Source organism: Protopterus annectens, chromosome 6.part0 (assembly GCF_019279795.1).
Source record: "Protopterus annectens isolate FY-2018-M chromosome 6.part0, PAN1.0, whole genome shotgun sequence".
NCBI lineage: Eukaryota > Metazoa > Chordata > Ceratodontiformes > Protopteridae > Protopterus > Protopterus annectens.
The window spans coordinates 1,763,640,516-1,763,658,774 of record NC_056737.1 but is presented as its reverse complement, the minus strand read 5'-3'; positions in this window follow the sequence as shown (position 1 = coordinate 1,763,658,774).

Sequence of the window (18,259 nt, the reverse complement as noted above, 5' to 3'; positions counted from 1 at the left end):
CATTGTCAAAAGATTTAGAGAGATCAAGAAATAAACAGGAGACTAACATGCTGTTGTCCAAGGTCTCAGCTACAGTATGGGTGAAGGAAAGTAGTGCAGTGGAAGTGCTGTGGTACCTGGATTGTCAGCACACACATTCAGAATGATTTCCTAAGTGTTACACATGACCTGACAATTAATGGAGTGGAAGCCCTTTTTATGTACACCCATCACTATTCCCTGGGTGGGGCTTTGATTTCAATGTGTGTGCAGTCTATGGCACCTAGGATTTCAGGGAAGGGTGCTTCAGGGTAGAAATCCTGCATAGTTGCAGCTCTGTTCTTGGGTGTATGGGAAACCATGTATAATCACTGGCATGTTTTAGCATAGCATTCAGAACTGATGTAGGATCCTGGATGTTGATGCCATTTGGCCTCTGAAAGGTTCCTGTAGATAATATTTTAACTGTTACACATACCTTAGTTTCCACAGGTATTAGTTCCCCTCAGTTTGACCTTGCTTGCAGTCGGGGATGACAGAGGTCACAGAGTTCCTGTGGTGTGCCTCTATCTACCCTCTAGCACTCTACAAATTCCACCTCATGCAGACCATGAAACATTACAGATGTCCTAAACACCCTTATCCTTCTTGGCTGAGGTCTATTAGCAGCAGCAGAAACAGCAATACCAGCATAGTCTTGGACCTGTTGCACATAAACATGTAAAACAGCAACAGTAGCCTGTAACATTGTTTCCATGTAGAGTAGTTTCCATGGCTGTATTCCAAAAGGTTTTGGAATTTGTAAGCAAAACCTGCACTAAGTCTACATGATTGCCTTAGAGTTTGCTGAATAGCTTCTCCATCTTGGGTTAGATGATTAGCATACAATTCAGCTGTTCATGCAGTTATTAGCATGCCATTATGTTTACCATGTTTGTGTGGCTCTTCAAGATGTGTAGAGCCACTTACTGAATACAAAACAGCACGCTATCTTGTGCGCATCATGCCACGATGAGCACACCATTTTAATGCGCTGTGTAGGCTTTATTGAATGTAGCCCATAGATTCTTGAACTGAGTTTTATAGTAGTCCTGCCTACGTAAAATGCTTGGCAGGTTAGACACTTAGCAACATACTCCACAAAAGTTTTGTTATAATTACATTAGTTTGGAACAGCATACCTTATACGAGTGTTTGCTTAGAAAAAAGAAAGACATTGAGAAATGGCTTTACACTGCTTACATGCATTGCACAAATATGTTCCCTCGATCTTAGTTTCATGACTAACTTGTAACTTGGTTCATTCTAATATGTCCTTGGTATTTAAATGCTTCTAGTTAATAATAATCAGTGACTCCTCTACATCTTTTTCTACAACTGAGTCTACAGCCAAAATAAAAGGAAGACATTTACTTTCAGTATGAATAAAGTGAATTCTATCACCTCCAGTAATGAAGTCAAAGATCTCAAAAGTAAAAATAAAGAAGTGAAATAAAATCTTCCAAATTAGGAAAAAAAATGAAAATGCAACCTATGTAAGATGGTCAGAAAGCCTTTTTCAGCTATGTTAATGAACTAGTCCATTATTTTAAAGTCTGAGGTTAATACAGGATTAGAAATGACACAAGACACCAAGGCTCAAACTTAACAATTTATTAAACAAAAACGTACTAAATAAACAGTAAAACTAATATTAAATAAACAGAAAAACTAATAGATCATGTACTTACAAGCATATGCATAAACAAAATCATCTTTGCCACTGATAGGGAGACTTCAATCCTATCCAGTGCAGCTATCTGTTCAGTCAAGGCAAGGCCGACACTGGCAAAATGTCTCTAAGCTCAGTTCAGGCTGGTGCTGTGATCAAATCTGGATGATGATGATTTCCATTTTAGCCTTTGAGCTTTTATAGTCTTGAACAAACAACAGGGTCAACTAATGACATATTGATCACAGGCTCATCATGAGTTGATGGACTATTGCAGAAAATATGACATTACAAGCTCATCATGAGTTGATGGAATATTTTAGAAAATTACAGATAATTTCCTAAGTTGTAAACAAGTCTCGTAATGTCTGGTCTTGTGCATTACTTCCCTTTTTCAAAGAACAGCTAGCTCACAAACTTGTGATATAGTTCCTCTTTCAAATCCCCACATTCTGGTAAACATCTCTTAAGCTGATAAACAACTTATAGGTTAACAAAAGTTCAATAATACCAGTAATCAGTGAGCAAGGCCTGCTCTTAAGCATATTGTATTGTTACAATATTAGCAGCATATAGTGAGGTAGTGGCATATCAAAATCTAGCAATAATCAATCTAGTAATAATTAAACATACACAGTGATATGTGGCTCGAGGCATAACAAAAACTGGTAGACTGTGTGGATCTGTCACAGTTAGAAAGCTTAGAAGCAATACCCAGATAATGTAGCTAATTCACATTTTACACCCTTGCATCCCACTTTCACCCACATATCAGCATGTCTACAATCCCTCTCATATCCCTTTGGAGTAATTTCTTATGGCATTGTCTAAGGCCAAAAACATTAGCTGCATGTACTCAGATAATATGCCAGGCTGCTTTCTTGTCTGCACTATGCACAGATTCATACCCAATTTGTGAAGAACTGCTGTAGGAATTCCACTTCCCAAGGGAACAGCCATCATTGACCCATGAAATTACAGGCCAATAAGCCTAACAAGTATTCTGTAAGGCTTTGGAGCATGATATTATAAATAAGTACATTGGCAGTCTATAATCCCTTGACCCAGACAAGTTTTATTTCAAGGTAGATCCTGCTTCCTAAACTTAATGGATTTCTTTTAACATGTCACACATTTACTGGATGAATACAGATTGGTTCACAACACTTAACTAACCTGGCAAATGTTTTGATACAATCCCACACTCTGGCATTGTCAACAAGTTAATCAAACTAAATGTGAATCCTTCAGCAACCAGTTTCATAGTAAACTATCTCTAACAGAGCCTAATTTATTAATATAGGAGGCATGCTCTGGTTGGCCTATCAGATATCAGTTTGTGGGCTGTTTTATATATATATATATATATATATATATATATATATATACACACACACACACACACACACACACACATATATATATATATATATATATATATATATATATATATATATATATATATATTATATATATATATATATATATATATATATATATATATATATATATATATATATATATAGGCTCTACAGCTGGCTCTTAGATTCTTCCAGATAGCCTAACTCATACAAATAAATAGCAGGAAGACCACCGACTAAAGCTATATGCCAAAAATAGTAGTGTCCTTTGGTAAACATGTGCACCCATGCACATTCATCCTAAGTGCTCCCTCTGAAAACTGTTACTGGGGACGTGGGCACTTTCATTGACAATAAACTATATTTTGACCACTATGTATCTAGCATCATTATTAAAGCTTTCCATCTAGCCAAACTGACTAGCAAGGGTATGACTACTTGATCAAGAGAAGTTATAATCCCTCTCTATTCCTCCATTACCAAATGTATAAAAGAATATCTTGAGCTTTTCATTATATACTCATTTAAACATATAACTCAACATAAAAAAACACAGAGTTTCCTCACAAAGAAAATCAAAGACATGGTATCAATATTTGCCACAGACCACTTTACAATACTTTTTTCTCTATTTCTTATAGACTTTTGTACAAAAAATGAAAGCCAAAATAAACAAAATCCTGGAACACCATGTATGCATGCTCGGAAACTTGAATCCTGGCTGCTGTTTAACCAGTCCAGATTTGGAAAGAAGGCAGCAGTCTACAGATGCCCCAGACGTCTATGCGGTTACAACTGCATAGACTGGAAGGGGATTGGACTGCAAAGTATGCAGTCTGTGCATGCTCGGAATGAGCTAGAGGCATTGCACACATGCATGCTCAGCATTCTAGTGCTGAAAAACAGGAGCTGCTGCTATGAATGGAGGAAACAGGACTTTTACATGGAGAACTGGCTTATTTTGAATGGAGGATGGGACTCTGCATCCGTAGCGAGCTGGATTCACTCTTGTACACTTTTTGTGTCTGTGGGTGGTGTAAAATGCCCTAGTTAACTATAACTGGTGACTAGAGAGAGAAATTCAGGCTCAAACCCTCTACCTTGGGTGTAGGTAGCAAGAGCCTGAATTCCCTACCCACCACCACTTATGAAAAGTATTCAGATTTTTACCTCATATTTTTGTTCTGTTCCTCATAAAATCTGTGGTTTTCTGGATTTTGGATTTACTAAATAATGACAGACACTTGAATTTCAGACTTCATATTCTTTAGAAAGAACATGGCAACACAAAACATTTTATTCTAGCAATTTCCTAAGCTTATAAGATAAATATTTGAAATGTGTCCCTATTTTTGGTGCTGTATATCCCATTATTGACTTTGTGGAGGTTTTTTTGTGCTAAGAGGTTGAGAACTATGGTGAGGACTGAATTAACTGAATACGTTTGGGAGCTGTATTACCCCATTATTGGCTTTGTCTAGGTGTTTTTTGCTAAGTGGTTGAGAGCTATGGTGAGAACTGAATTCACTAAATGATAGCCATTTAAATTTCAGTTCTCCTGTCTTTCAAGAAACAGCTGATGTTGCATAGTGGTATGTTGCTCTGACTGTAGTGCACAGGGTTCTGGATTCAAGACTTGACAGTGAAATGCATGGTGGTAGTACAACATTTTATTCTAGCAACTTTCCAAGGTTATACAAGCAATGTTTAAAATGTGTCCCTAGTTTTTGGGCTTTTGACCACCTCTCCAATACATTTTGGCTTTTTCCAGATTTCTTGTGCTTATGTCCTGCAAAGTTGAGAGATACAGTTGAGTGGCGAGTGGATTTTCCAAGGAGCTAAGAGCTGCAGGGGAATAGAAGTTTAGTGCTGCTTATGTGGCATGTGATTGCACTGTTAATAGCACAACAGGTAGTGTACTTATTTTCGATGCTGAAGGCTGTGATTTCTACTCCTGCAGTATACAGATGCATTGCTGATATTGTACTGTGCTGTACTTTTAAAAGGGGTGGATGCTGCAGTCCTGAGAATGTCCTTTTTGGAGGAGATACCCAGTAACTATCAACCTGTTATCAGTTTGCCATCCATTCCCTATTGCATTATTACTAGCTTACCATTTTTTAATGTAACATGGGCAATTTATTCCTCAAGGGCAACAGACACTTTATCTGTAGATGAAACAATGAAATATAAAGTTGTTTGCTAGCAGCAACCTCTTCATTAGTTACAGATCTCTTGAATGTGGAATTATTCAGATGACTTTTACTTCTGCAGAGATTGTGCATATTTACTGATACTGGTTGATTGTAGAAGTTTGAGTAGACTTTTATAATGGAATGTTCTAAATTGGGCAGTTTTGTCATTATTGGTGCATGCATTTTGTTTCATTATTTACTGGAAAAATGTTCAAAACAATAAATTTAATACACCCTCTAACAACTGTACTGTATTATACAAGGAATATAATTTAATACAATCAGGAAAGTCAATGGAAGATCCAGGAATCTGTAAAAGGGGGGGGGTGCAGTCTGGTTAGTTGACTAGTGAGGTGGGAGCAGGAAAGTGGGACACTGGGTTTAGGAAATGTGGAAAGATCACCATATGATGTTGTGATATTATGTATAAAAAGACAACGCTATACATTTAGTTACACTTTATTTTGCTGTAGATGTGGTAGTAGAAACAGGTAATTCCCATGCAGCACATAGCAGTACAAGTTGTTTTTTGAACATATGTCTGAAAGAGATGCTTGGCTGCCCATGGCAAGTCACAGTCCCTTTCCATGGCATAGCTGACATGTGCATTGTTGTAACATAGGAAAAATCCCACTGAAGGTGATATTAGCTAAAACAAATACCATAGTAAATTTAAGTCATTTTTTGGTAAATTAATAATGATGTATGGCAAAATAGTGAAATTCAGTTAAGTAAAAATAACACAACAATTAAGTAGATGTTATGAAAAATCCTAAAAAGCAAATACTCAGTTTAGTAATTGCATGAATCTTATAGACTTTACTAAAACAGATATTTCCATATAAATATCTTCTGACTATATACTTGCTGAGCTTTTCTTAACAATGTTGTTTTAGTTTCATCTTGAATTTGACTCTGTGTTTAACCTAAAAACCTGCAGTGTCTACCTTTTCATCTTTTCAGGGTATTCAGGTTTGCAAGTCAAATAACCACTAATCTAGCCACTATGCGAATAATAGCATGTCCTAATTATGATTCCACAAATAAATTTTTTTAGCAATGTATGCTTTAAATACACAAGATGCTTTGTCAAAATATTTCACAGACCCTGTTGGCAATATACAAAACCCATATGTAATCCTCTTAAATCTCGGCCAGTCAGAAACTTGGCTGGCTATATTGATAACAGACTTTTACTGATCCCCTTCCCTCTGTGGTGGTTAGAAAATGCTTTAGTTATAAACATATCCTTTGTATTATCCCACCATGGTCTAATGATTCCTTCCTTATTAGGGTCATCATTGATTATAATGCCTGATTCAGCATGTACCTCACTAAACAATTAAACATTCTTAAAATGCAACCAAATTTCCTCACTAGACTGAGTGAAAGCTAAGTCCATACATTTTATTTCACAAAGACTCCTCAGGGGTGATCCTTGATTATGAACAACCCAGTATTCTAAGACCTTATCCAGCCTAAATAGAATCATTTTAAAGCAAACACCAGTTCTGGAGGCTTAAACCTATATTAGAATATCAAACACACCAAACAGCATGACTGGTATGTAAACCTGTGCACCTCCATTTCTAGAATAGGCAACCTTTATATATCAAGCAGAGAAATTCCACAGCAACCTTTAAAACCAGTCACAACTACTGAATGGAAGACCCACACTTTCACCCATGCCATAATGGGGGAAGTTTACTTAATGGTGACAATGTCCCATTAGTATTGGGTGACAGGGCTGAGATTCTTAATGGCCCCTTAGCATAAAGGCTAACAACCTATATACCTATAATTGGGAGAGTCAAATGTACCACATCTTTACAATTGCTATGAAGCTTTACAAATGTAGTTTTATATTTGCTGAACATGCCATCACGTTGCAACATGAGAACTGTTGCCATCATTGGCATGTGATATTCCATTTACTTTGAGGAAATGGCAGAACATCTGTATGTTGATGCAGATACTAAATCAGGTATTCAGCATGCTTGATATGGAAAGTTGATTAAAGATTTTATTGCCCACTGAATACAGTAAGACAGTAGTGCAAGTAAGTATGTATTGAAGACATAGAAAGTGAAGTAAATAAAGCTGACTTCTTGGGAGCAGCTCTGACACAATATGGGAGATGCTTAGTATCAAGTAGTTAAAACAGTTTCCCTTGGAAAATGCATTAAAAGTGAGGCATGACAAATAGTAAAGGCTGAGATATCTGGAGTTGATCATTATGCTGTTTGGCTGCACTGTAGTATCAGTCTATCTGGTGTGGGAAGAGAACCCAAAACCTTCTGCTCCAAAGCGAAGGGTGCTACATGTGGTGCCACTGACAATACAAACACTGACAAGTATAATGCAGCCTGATCACTAGGTATTTCAACTCGGCAGTATACTTAATGTAGGATGGCAATTGATTAAACATATGGTGACATCCTGTGATATTAAGCATATACAATATAAATGCTAAATTTTATTCACTTAATATTACGTAAGCTGAAATACTGAAAACAGTGAAAAATGCACTTACAAATATTTCAAACACAAGCAATAATGCCCTTCTAGCCTGCCAATACTAAAACAGTTGTTCCCTTAGTAAGTGTCCAAGCTTTTAGTGCTTACATTAATGTAATTTGGTAGTCTATTCCATGCATCAGCTGCTCTCTCGGAGAACCAATTAATAGACTTCTAATTCTTACAGAATCTTCAACACTGGTTACATGATAATTCTGCACTTTTTGATTACCCCAAATGCAGTTGTCTCTACATTCCTTATATACCTGAATAAGGTCTCCTCTTAGATATCTATATGAGACAATGTACAAGTTCAGATATTTTAGTCTTTCATAATAACTTAAACTTTTACATCCATGGATGCCCTTAGTATATTTCCACTGTACTGTTTCCAGTACAATCATGTTTGTTTTCTTATAAGGTTTCCATATTGTTATTTCAAACTTTAGTGTGGGTCTAATGTAACTAACAAGCAATGGCTTCATTTTTGATTTTCTAGACTTTCTAAATCTTTTTATATAACCTAGAGTTATATCATTATCAAGCTACTGGTTAATATACTTAGAAAAACTCAAAGGTGGATCTAACATATAACCAGGTTCCTAAATGAATTTACACTTGCAATCACCATGTGCTATGTTAAATTTTCATCTTTCAGGTTAGGTCTCTCATATCTCATAAGCTTAATTTTTAATATATTTATCAGCACTTACATCTGATTAGGGAGGGATCTGTACCTCTCACCTGTCCCCAGATTTTGGCAGAATATTCAGATTTTTGCCTCATAGTTTTCATCAGTTCTTCATAAATTTCATGGTTTTCAGGCAATTAAATTCTTAAGGATTGAATTCATTAAATAATGACATATATTCCAGTTTTAGCTTTATATCCTTTAGAAAATACATACTAACACAAATCCTATTATCCCAGCAACCTTTTAAGTTTACAAGGGCAATATTTAAAATTCTTTCCTTATTTTTTGGCTTTTGTCTTCCTATTATGTTTGGTTTGAACAAAATAATTTGTTGGACTAACAGAGAATGGAGATCTCTGTAATAATAAATACACACACACACACACACACACACACACACACACACACACACACACACTGGTTTACTTATCTTCATTTCTGATCTGTTGTAGTAAAAATTCAGCTTATGCAGAGGGGTCGTTAGGTTGGAAGGGGATGCTGAATTTAGCAAGGTCATCACTCAGGTTTAGTAGATTAGTAGATTATGAAATATGTGTCCTCCAAATTTAAGTCAGTGTTTCTTTGCAGGGGTGTAGCCACAGTATTTAATTTTGTACTCATGTAATCTTATTGTTGCCCCCAGACACAATGTCAGTTTAAAATATTGACACATTACCCGAACACTTAAATGTTTGCATCACCTTTCTTCTAAAACCATTAAATATATATTTTTCCATCTATGTAACTCTCATTGGAGGCATTCATTTAGACAGTTGTGGACACAGTGTGGCCTAAAAAAGCCATGGTTTCTCTAAGTAATGCATAGAAAATTGTGCTCAGCAGAGTACAAAGAGTTTGCCTAGCTACACCCTTGTTTCTTTGCAACTTCCTTAAAGTGGAACATTTCTGCACTATATTTGCAAAATGTAATGCACAGAGTCAGAGTTACTGACAAAAAAAAACTGTACCAAGGAGCTAACAAGTGATGTTGACATCCTACAGAAAGGCCTCACTGAGAACAATGACTGGTGTCAGAACCATGGCCTTAAGCTCAAAGCCAAAAAAATGTGTCATCACCCCCTTTGGGAAAAACCCAGTTCCCATGAATTACCACATCGATAGTAGTCCACTGAACACAGAAGGCGTTATAAGAGATCTGGGAACACAGGTTGACAGCAGCCTCTCTTTTGACCACCACACTGCCACACTGGTCAGAAAGCCCTTCTATGTGGCACAGCTCATTACTAAGGGTTTTGCATCCAGGATGAAATGGTCATTGTCTCCCTCTACTCTTCCCTCATTAGGCAATCATTGAGTACAATGCCCCATTTGGCATGTACCTTACTAAACACCTGCAACAACTGGAGAGGCCATAAAAGTACCTCATAAAGAGGATCCTAGGCTTTAAATATTTGTCCTGTATGGACAGACTCAAAAAACTCGAACTATTCTCTATTTCATATCAACTACTTAGAGGTGATCTCTGCTTGACTTACAAACCCCTGTCTGACCCAGCTCTGTTAGAAATGCTACATTGAAAGAAATTCCCATCCCTCTGCACCACACGCTCCAGAGACCTCAACCTCATTACCACAATCAGCATGACATGCTGGAGGGACAAGTTCATAACCCAGAGAGTGCCCATGCTATGGAATAGACTTCCAATACATGTCAAGCAGAGAACCTCACTGGCCCTCTTTAAGAGAAATCTTGATGAGTGGATGAGAAATAGAAAATTCACCCCGGGGATCACTTCAGTGGCTCTACTCGACAGAGGCACTGGGAACTAAGGTTGGGTGGCACGATGCCAGGGTAATCCTATGGGATAGACTTGTAAAGGCTCCAGGGCCATTAGCCTAGTACACACCTATGATCTTATGAACACAAGCTCTGTGCTACAGTTAAGCTGCTAAACAAATTAATTTCAGCAGCTGCGATACCAGCACTTTGCTCACACACATTTAACAGCTCTTCAGCACTTCTGAGCATGTCCCCATCATCCCACCATAGCTATGGCAGTGCAATGGAACTTACATTAAAAAACATCTGCATGTTCCCTATACCCCTCCCATGTCTCAGCTTCACATTTGGTGCATACTGTGTGGTCACTTCCCAACTTCCAAATTCATGTTCATTTTTGGTTGTTCAGGTTCATTCCCCTCCCCACAAAAAAAGTCTGACATTAAAGTTGTTACCTAGTACCAGCCTTCCCAGATGCTGAGTATATGTTTAGTGTTTATCTTTAAAGGATGCTACAGTGGTAAGCATTGGTACCTTAAAATTCTGGGCTCTGGGATCATTCCTAAACTTCTTTTACTGTCTTTGTGGTTTTCATGTTCTCCCTTTATCCATATGGGTTTCTTTTAAGTACTCTTGTTTCTCCCCACCTCCCAAAAATCTGCAGTTTGATTGGCCACTCTAAATCCCAGGTGCATGTAGCTGTTTCCTTTATCATTATACTTGACGTATGATCAAGATAAAAAAAAAAAATTGTGCTCACTTTGGCAACTTACAGACTAAGCAATTTGCTATCTCTATAAAGCATTGTGTAAAAGTCATTATGTTGAAGTTATAGTGCACATACATTTCTCTTTTAGTGTTGTATTGGCAAACATTTTATTGTCAAGCATGAAAACGTTTGCAACACTATAAAACATAGGCAGTGCTGGTAAATGACAGTGACTGCTTGTTAACTGGCATATGACTGATTTCTGGTTTATTTCTGTTAAAACAAACATGAATTACAACATTTAATTCAGGGAAGAAAAAAATGTAACAGACATAAAAAACATGTTCTGCCAGCTGTTTTTGAGGTTGCAGAAAGATGTCCACACTCTGTAGTGCTATCTATATATATATATATATATATATATATATATATATATATATATATATATATATATATATATATATATATATATATATATATATATATATATATATATATATATATATATATATATATATATATATATATATATATATATATATATATATATATATATATAATATAATCACAGATGAAGAGAGCGACACACACATAACAAACCCCATGAAGCGAAAAAAGCAAAAGCTTAAAACGTGAAATTTTCCAAAGGAAAAAAATCTGTTCTGAAACAAACAAAAAAACCCCTGTAAAACATTACATAATGTGGGGGCCTTCACCCCCTCACACCCCCCGACGTGGGTGGCTGTGCCCCCCCTACTTAAATATACCAACTAGGAGATTGCTCTACAGTGCCGAAAATGGCAAAGTAGTGAAAGCGGCCAAGCAAATTCTTTCCCAGGGAGAGAATTCGCTGAAAGCTGCTTCGCTATTTTGCCTTTTCGCACTTTTTAGTTTGACAAAGACATATTCAACAACATGCATCTCCGACAGCGTAATAGGGAGCCTATATATATGTATATATATATATATATATATATATATATGTATTACAGTTGTGAGGAAAGTTATTCTAAACGCTACACATTTTATATTCTTATTTGATCACCACAGTGTCTCATCCTACTCATAGCCTGTTTTGTCCTGTAGTTAGACGTTGTACTTTTGAGATTAAATTTGCATGTAGTCAGGGTAACTTTTGTATTCATTTGTGCTGTTATAGCAGAGGTACGCAACACTTAACTTGGTCATACCTTTGTTTCTATATACAATATTTTTGCTTAAATTTCTATATGAATTATATCCAGAATTTAATGCTGGTCATTTTGATTAAAATGTAAATACATTTCCTTTTTTCTTTTATAGCTTTGAAGTGGATTGATGCATCTATCCTGCCATGTCTAACAAGTGTACGAAACATACCTCTCAACCTGCAGATGTTGAAAATAGAAAGAAAGGCCCTTGAAAAATAACATCCTGCTATAAAAATCGACACATCTTATTAGCATAAAATTTGAATAGCAAATAGCACATAACTTTTCCCACTTCCATTGGGAACATGTGATACTACTCAGAAACACATGTTTAAAAAGGGTCTATATTAGCAGCACGAATGGTCGGAATGTCGACATCCTCCTGATCGACACGTATGTGTCGAATGACCATTTCAGTGAATGACCACATCATTGATTTCTTTCCAAGGGAAAGAAATTGGTTGGCCGTTGTGTTAAATCTGCCCTTTTCCCCACTGTAGTGCGATCTCGGAGTTAGTATATTTAGTTAGGAGGTGTGTGGGAGGCAATGATGTGGCTATTCACTATAATGGTCATTCAACACATACGTGTTGATCAAGAGGTTGTCGACATTCCGACCGTTTGTGTTTGTAGTTAAGACCCTTTAAAAACAGAGTAACAAAAATGATGAAATAATATAAGCACATTATCTAAGAGACAGTGTAAAATGTATAGACTTTAATGAACTGCATTGCAAAATTGTACCTCACAAGGTCATTTATTTTTACTTAATAAAAAGGGGGTTGTTAGATGTGTGTAATCTTTCTTTCAGTCATTGTATAAAAGTATGTCAGTCATGTGGTGTGGTTTTCTATGTACTAGAGAGCTTCAAAAATTACATGTGTTGAGGGGGCCTGAAAATGGGAATATTTCTCAAAAACAGGGACTTTCGAAAGTTCTACTACCAAAATAGGGAACATTTCTGCACTTTGATTTCTGAATGAAACTTATACAGAGCATGGTAATGACAAATAATGTCACACAGTTACTGCAGAATGTCTTGTATGGTATTGAAAATATATTCTGTCTCTCTCTTCCAACTGTTGCACTGCTGGAGCTGATTATTAGTGCAAGGCAATGGTCAGTACTGATGAATGCTTGCACTGTATTCATGTTCAAGTTCTGCTGGAAGTAATCACTAAAGTGATATGTCATGCACTGGAAATGCTGGTCATCATAACCCACCCAGAAGGATTGAACATGTTCAACGAATATTTGCAGTTACATCTCCCTGCACTGACTTCACAATGACTGGACTTTTTCTTGCCATCCCCAGCCCCACCACCATCAGCAATAAAAGAAGCAGCAGTGATGTAGTTTTTCCTGTCAAAGTCTGCAGGAATATGATTGCCAAATGAAATACATGCTTATGGGAAACTGAACTGGGTATATCCTAGTCTTACAAACAGGCTTGTCTTGGGATCTTTCACAACTTAAAAATAGCTAAACTCTATGCTTGATTCCAAATCAGAATACTGTGCTTTCCAACATGAAGGCTATTAGACAGTTGGTTTAAAAGCTGAATTATAAGATGCTCTGTGGGTACCGTCACCATTCCCTGAACTATGGACACTACAGGGAGTAAATGCTGCAGATTTATGCCTTCATTCCTTAACACAACAATAACAAATTCCTGCTTCCGTATCATTACGTCTTTACTATTTTCCATTGTCCAGACAGTAGCAACCAGATCTTCTAAACTTTACAAATCAGACATTAGGTAGATTAGAGCAGGGCTTGTGAGGGGGGGGGGTGTGCTGAAATAGAGACTGTAGCTAACCTTGTCTTAGGGTTAATGATTTTCTCCAACACTGGGGTTGGGTTAAGTTAAATGAACCCTCCAGAACAAGCAAACAAACAAAAAAATACAGCAAATGTGGGGTCACTCTCATCGGTGGCTCTCAGCTCAGAAACCACTTTATGGAGCCAGTTCTAGCTAGAACAGATGTAATAGTAGTGCTGCTTCACAGTGTGTGTGTGTGTGTGTGTGTGTGTGTGTGTGTGTGTGTGTGTGTGTGTGTGTGTGTGTGTGTGTGTGTGTGTGTGTGTGTGTGTGTGGGTTGGTGTGTGGTAGTGGTGGCAGGGAAACATCAAAGACAACCTTTCTTATTTTGTGGGGCAGTGCAAGGTATGAAACCAAAGGAAACAAAGAGAAGCTACTGAACCAATATTACTGGTCAATAAACAGTAATCAGTTTTACTGCCTGTAGTACTGAAATAAACTGGCAGCAGTGACTTAGTATCAGTATAAATAAAAGGAAAACAATGACATTGGAGTGAGGATGCCTTACAGGGTCATAGTTGGGGTACCTACATCTGCAGAGTAACAGGTTTCCTTTATAGACAGTCTGAAGCTACAGGGCAAGGGGGTTACTCTGTAGGATGTTACTGATCTGAGTTTGAAAAATTCAGGAGAAAGTGGATTATTATGTTTTGCTTTTTACAATAACTGAATTCCCAAAACATCATGGCATGTACATAACACTGAATAAAGACATATGTTAGTCTCATATGAAACAGAGTCATCGCTTACTTTCTAAATATCCAGATAAAGCAGAATAATGAAATGCTTAACATCGTAAATTATAGCTCATGGTGCTAAAATGTTACTAGTAATTATACTTAAACTAGACCACAGTCACAATAAGTGCATGAAGTTGGACTTTAAATGAGGGTCCAGTACTTACCCAGACAACAGGAAGGGTGGATAAAAGAAGGAGCCAACTCTGAAGGATCTGCTACCTCGCCATTCTTTAGTTGTTCTAATACTTTCAGAAGTATTTCTTCTTCAGAGGCTCTGCATTTGATTTACACATCTCAACAGGAAGCTGTGATATTTGTAACATCTTTATTTTGTTCTAACTGACAGTTCTAATACTTGTAACAAGCCACTCGTATACTTTGAGAGAAACTTCTTGTAGAGGTCAGTATCTGCTCCACCTTTAAATTAAACAGTGTTGAGATTCTTTGGAAATTAAGTATTTTAAGACATTAAACAGTTCTTTGAGATATTGTCCTGAAAACCTGATGATTTAAATCTTATCAGTTTATTTACAGATGCTCTGAAATGTGTAATGGGATAGTATATACAGAATAGGGTTGGGCTAAGTTAAATGAACCTTCCAAAACAATTTTATCCACCGGGCCTCCGCTGAAAATGGACTGACGTTCAGCATTCATGGTCAACAAATTTAAATAAATAAATAAATAACCCACATATTTAATATAGACTGATCAGTATGTAATTATGCTGATGACTAGGTTTGATATGCAGTTATGTGGAATCCTAATGACAAAAGGACTTAAGTATGATCTGATTTTGAAAAGACCTGAGCATACACTTTGTAACTGAAGCTATAGTATATGGGATCTGTAGTATTTTGTGTTTCAATTTTGGTCCTAAAACTGTCTCAGGAACACTTCTGGAATAAATGATCCAGGCCAGTGTGTGTCTACCGCACTGGACACGTTGCAGAATACAAAAGGTTAAACATATCGGTCCGACCCCCGTGCAGAAGAACCTAGAATTAAAAAGGCAACAGAAACTGAAAAGAAAAACGGTCGCTCAGCAGCTCCACTGAGAGAAAGAAAAATAAAAGGGGTTTGACTGCAGCTGTATTTAACGGGAATTAAGCAGCCCGCCAAATACACCTGCAGCCAATAATAACTAGACTGGATCAGTCATCAGCCCTCCCTGCAAGTGCAAAAATGAGTAGCACCATGACGTGACCTTAAACACGAAGTAAGCCAATGAGGGACTTTTTTTTTTTTTTTTTTTTTGCTACTTCACGGCTGGCCATTGTGTATGCTATAATGTACATAGCGTATGCCTGCTGATTTCCTTGCCACCAAGCCCATATCACTAACCAGTCCCTTGTTTAGAATGAACTTAATTTCTGTATCATCGGCTTTAAAAAGGGGGTGGCGAGCGCCCCTGCATCCAGGCCTAGATTCGCCACTGAAAGTGTATCAAAGAACACATGTATGTTTCATGTGCAAGGAGCCTACAATTTGAAAACAGCCCAAAGTTAATCTTTATCTGCATTGGCCAGATGTATTTTCTTTGAATGTGGGTTTCAATGCTGTTTCAATGAATGTGAGTTTCAATGGCAGATAAGTTTTAATGCTAAGTCTATTTTCATTGTGAGGCTGAATTGCTTTGTTTAACAGATGTCTATTAGTCTTTGTTCTGTAAAATGTAAAATAAAACTTTTAAATGAAATCCAAATCATCATAGAAGTAAAGCAGTATGTACATTACAGTGTTTATGGTAAATGGGGTGAAATAGCCAAGTAATGGGACATTGGAATGGCTGCAGGGGGGGGAGGTCCCATTTGAACTGCACCTCTCAACTGTCCAGATTTTTGCAGAACGAATAGATGTTTGCTTCTTATTTTAGGTTTGGTCCTCATAACATTTGTGGTTTTCTGGCAAATCATTTAGGAATGAAGTCACTAAATAATGAAAGGCATTGAATTTCAGACTTCATACCCTTCAGAAAAATGCATGCTAAAGCAAGACCTGTTATTCTATCAACCGTCTAAGTTTTTTACAACAGCATTTTTTGTACTGTCTGTATGTTCCCCAATATATTTGGCCTTGTCCAGATTTCCTGCGTTAAGAGGTTGAGATGAGAGTTACATGCAAATAGTCACTTTATAGAATTAGGTATATCCAAACCTCTCAACTCTTCCTGATTTTGGCTCAAAATTTTGCTCTCCCCCTAATAATCCCTCTGCAAAATGGCAGTTTTGGAAGAAAATATGGAGGGTTTACAATTAATAAATAATTGTAATGATCAGAGTTGTAGATTACTTTAATTTCAGAAATGCATGTAGATTATCTTATTTTGCCAGCTGCTCAATTTAACAGTACTAATATTAAAAAAATATCCCTTTTTGACAGGTTCCCAGCTGTATTGTGTGGCTATTTTATATTTTTACATCATATTTTTGGTCTGTTTTTCATAAAATTGTGGTTTTCTGGGAAATTAGTGGCAAATCATTAAAGACCGAAGTTAGAAAATAATGACAGATATTTGATTTTTCAGATTTCATACCCTTCAGAAAATTCATACTAATGCAAGACCTACTATTCTATTATCTTTCTAAGTTTGTATGAGTAGTATTTAACATTGTCCTTATTTTTGGGCCTTTGTCCCACTTCTATTTATGGCTTTGTCCAGATTTCTTGCTCTGAGGTTGAGAGGTATGACAAATGTGTCAGGGCCATCACCATCAGCCAGAGACATTTCAAATTGTGACATACTTGTTGCACCCCACTCCCCCACATATTGATTCTGGATGTGTCCACGCAAGGCAAGAAGCAGTTATGCAGTGTAAGTGTGCAGAGTATTCCCCCATCTAAGGTAGACACAAGTACTACAGTGGCTTTTCATCTATCCTTGATTTTGCAGAATGTTCTGATTTTCTGTCATATTTTTATACTGTTGATTTATGCTTCTTATTATTCAGAAAATGCATGTTGTTGCAGTGCCTGTTGCTCTGTGTTTAAGTAGCAATACTTTAATAGCCATCAGATAAGCTTGTCTGAGATTGTGAGATGCAAGTAAGATTTAATAACCATACTGTTAAATAATTACCAACATTGAAAGTCTTTTTGTTGTTGCTATGCAGAGAATATTTACATAACTAGATAACGTATAAGCCTTAGATATTGAAATGCGTATGACAGTATTTGTAATAAAGGGCAGGATTACAGTATTTTCAGAAGCTCACTACATTTGTTGGAGACTTGCAGTCATCTTTGCAGGCTTCACCAGTAAACTAAACAGAATGCCAATCTATTCTGTGTGGTCCATAACCTGTGGAGTAATCCTTTAAGCAATTTATCTTGGGCTTGTTTCTTGTTTGCTGTTCATTTTTTACTTTGATCATGTGTTCCCCATGAAACAAGTAGATAGTTGTTGTCAGTCAGCAGGTCTTTTTTGGATAAGAAACATTTTTACAAGTAGGGCTATCACAGAGATTGCTACTTTCTGCATGTTACTTGGTACTTTTATAAAGCTGAATATAAATTATAATTAGATCTGCAGTGCAAGGAGAAGTGGTTTGAGTTGAGTGCTGCTTGTTTTTTTATACTTGATTTTGACTGGCATTCCAGT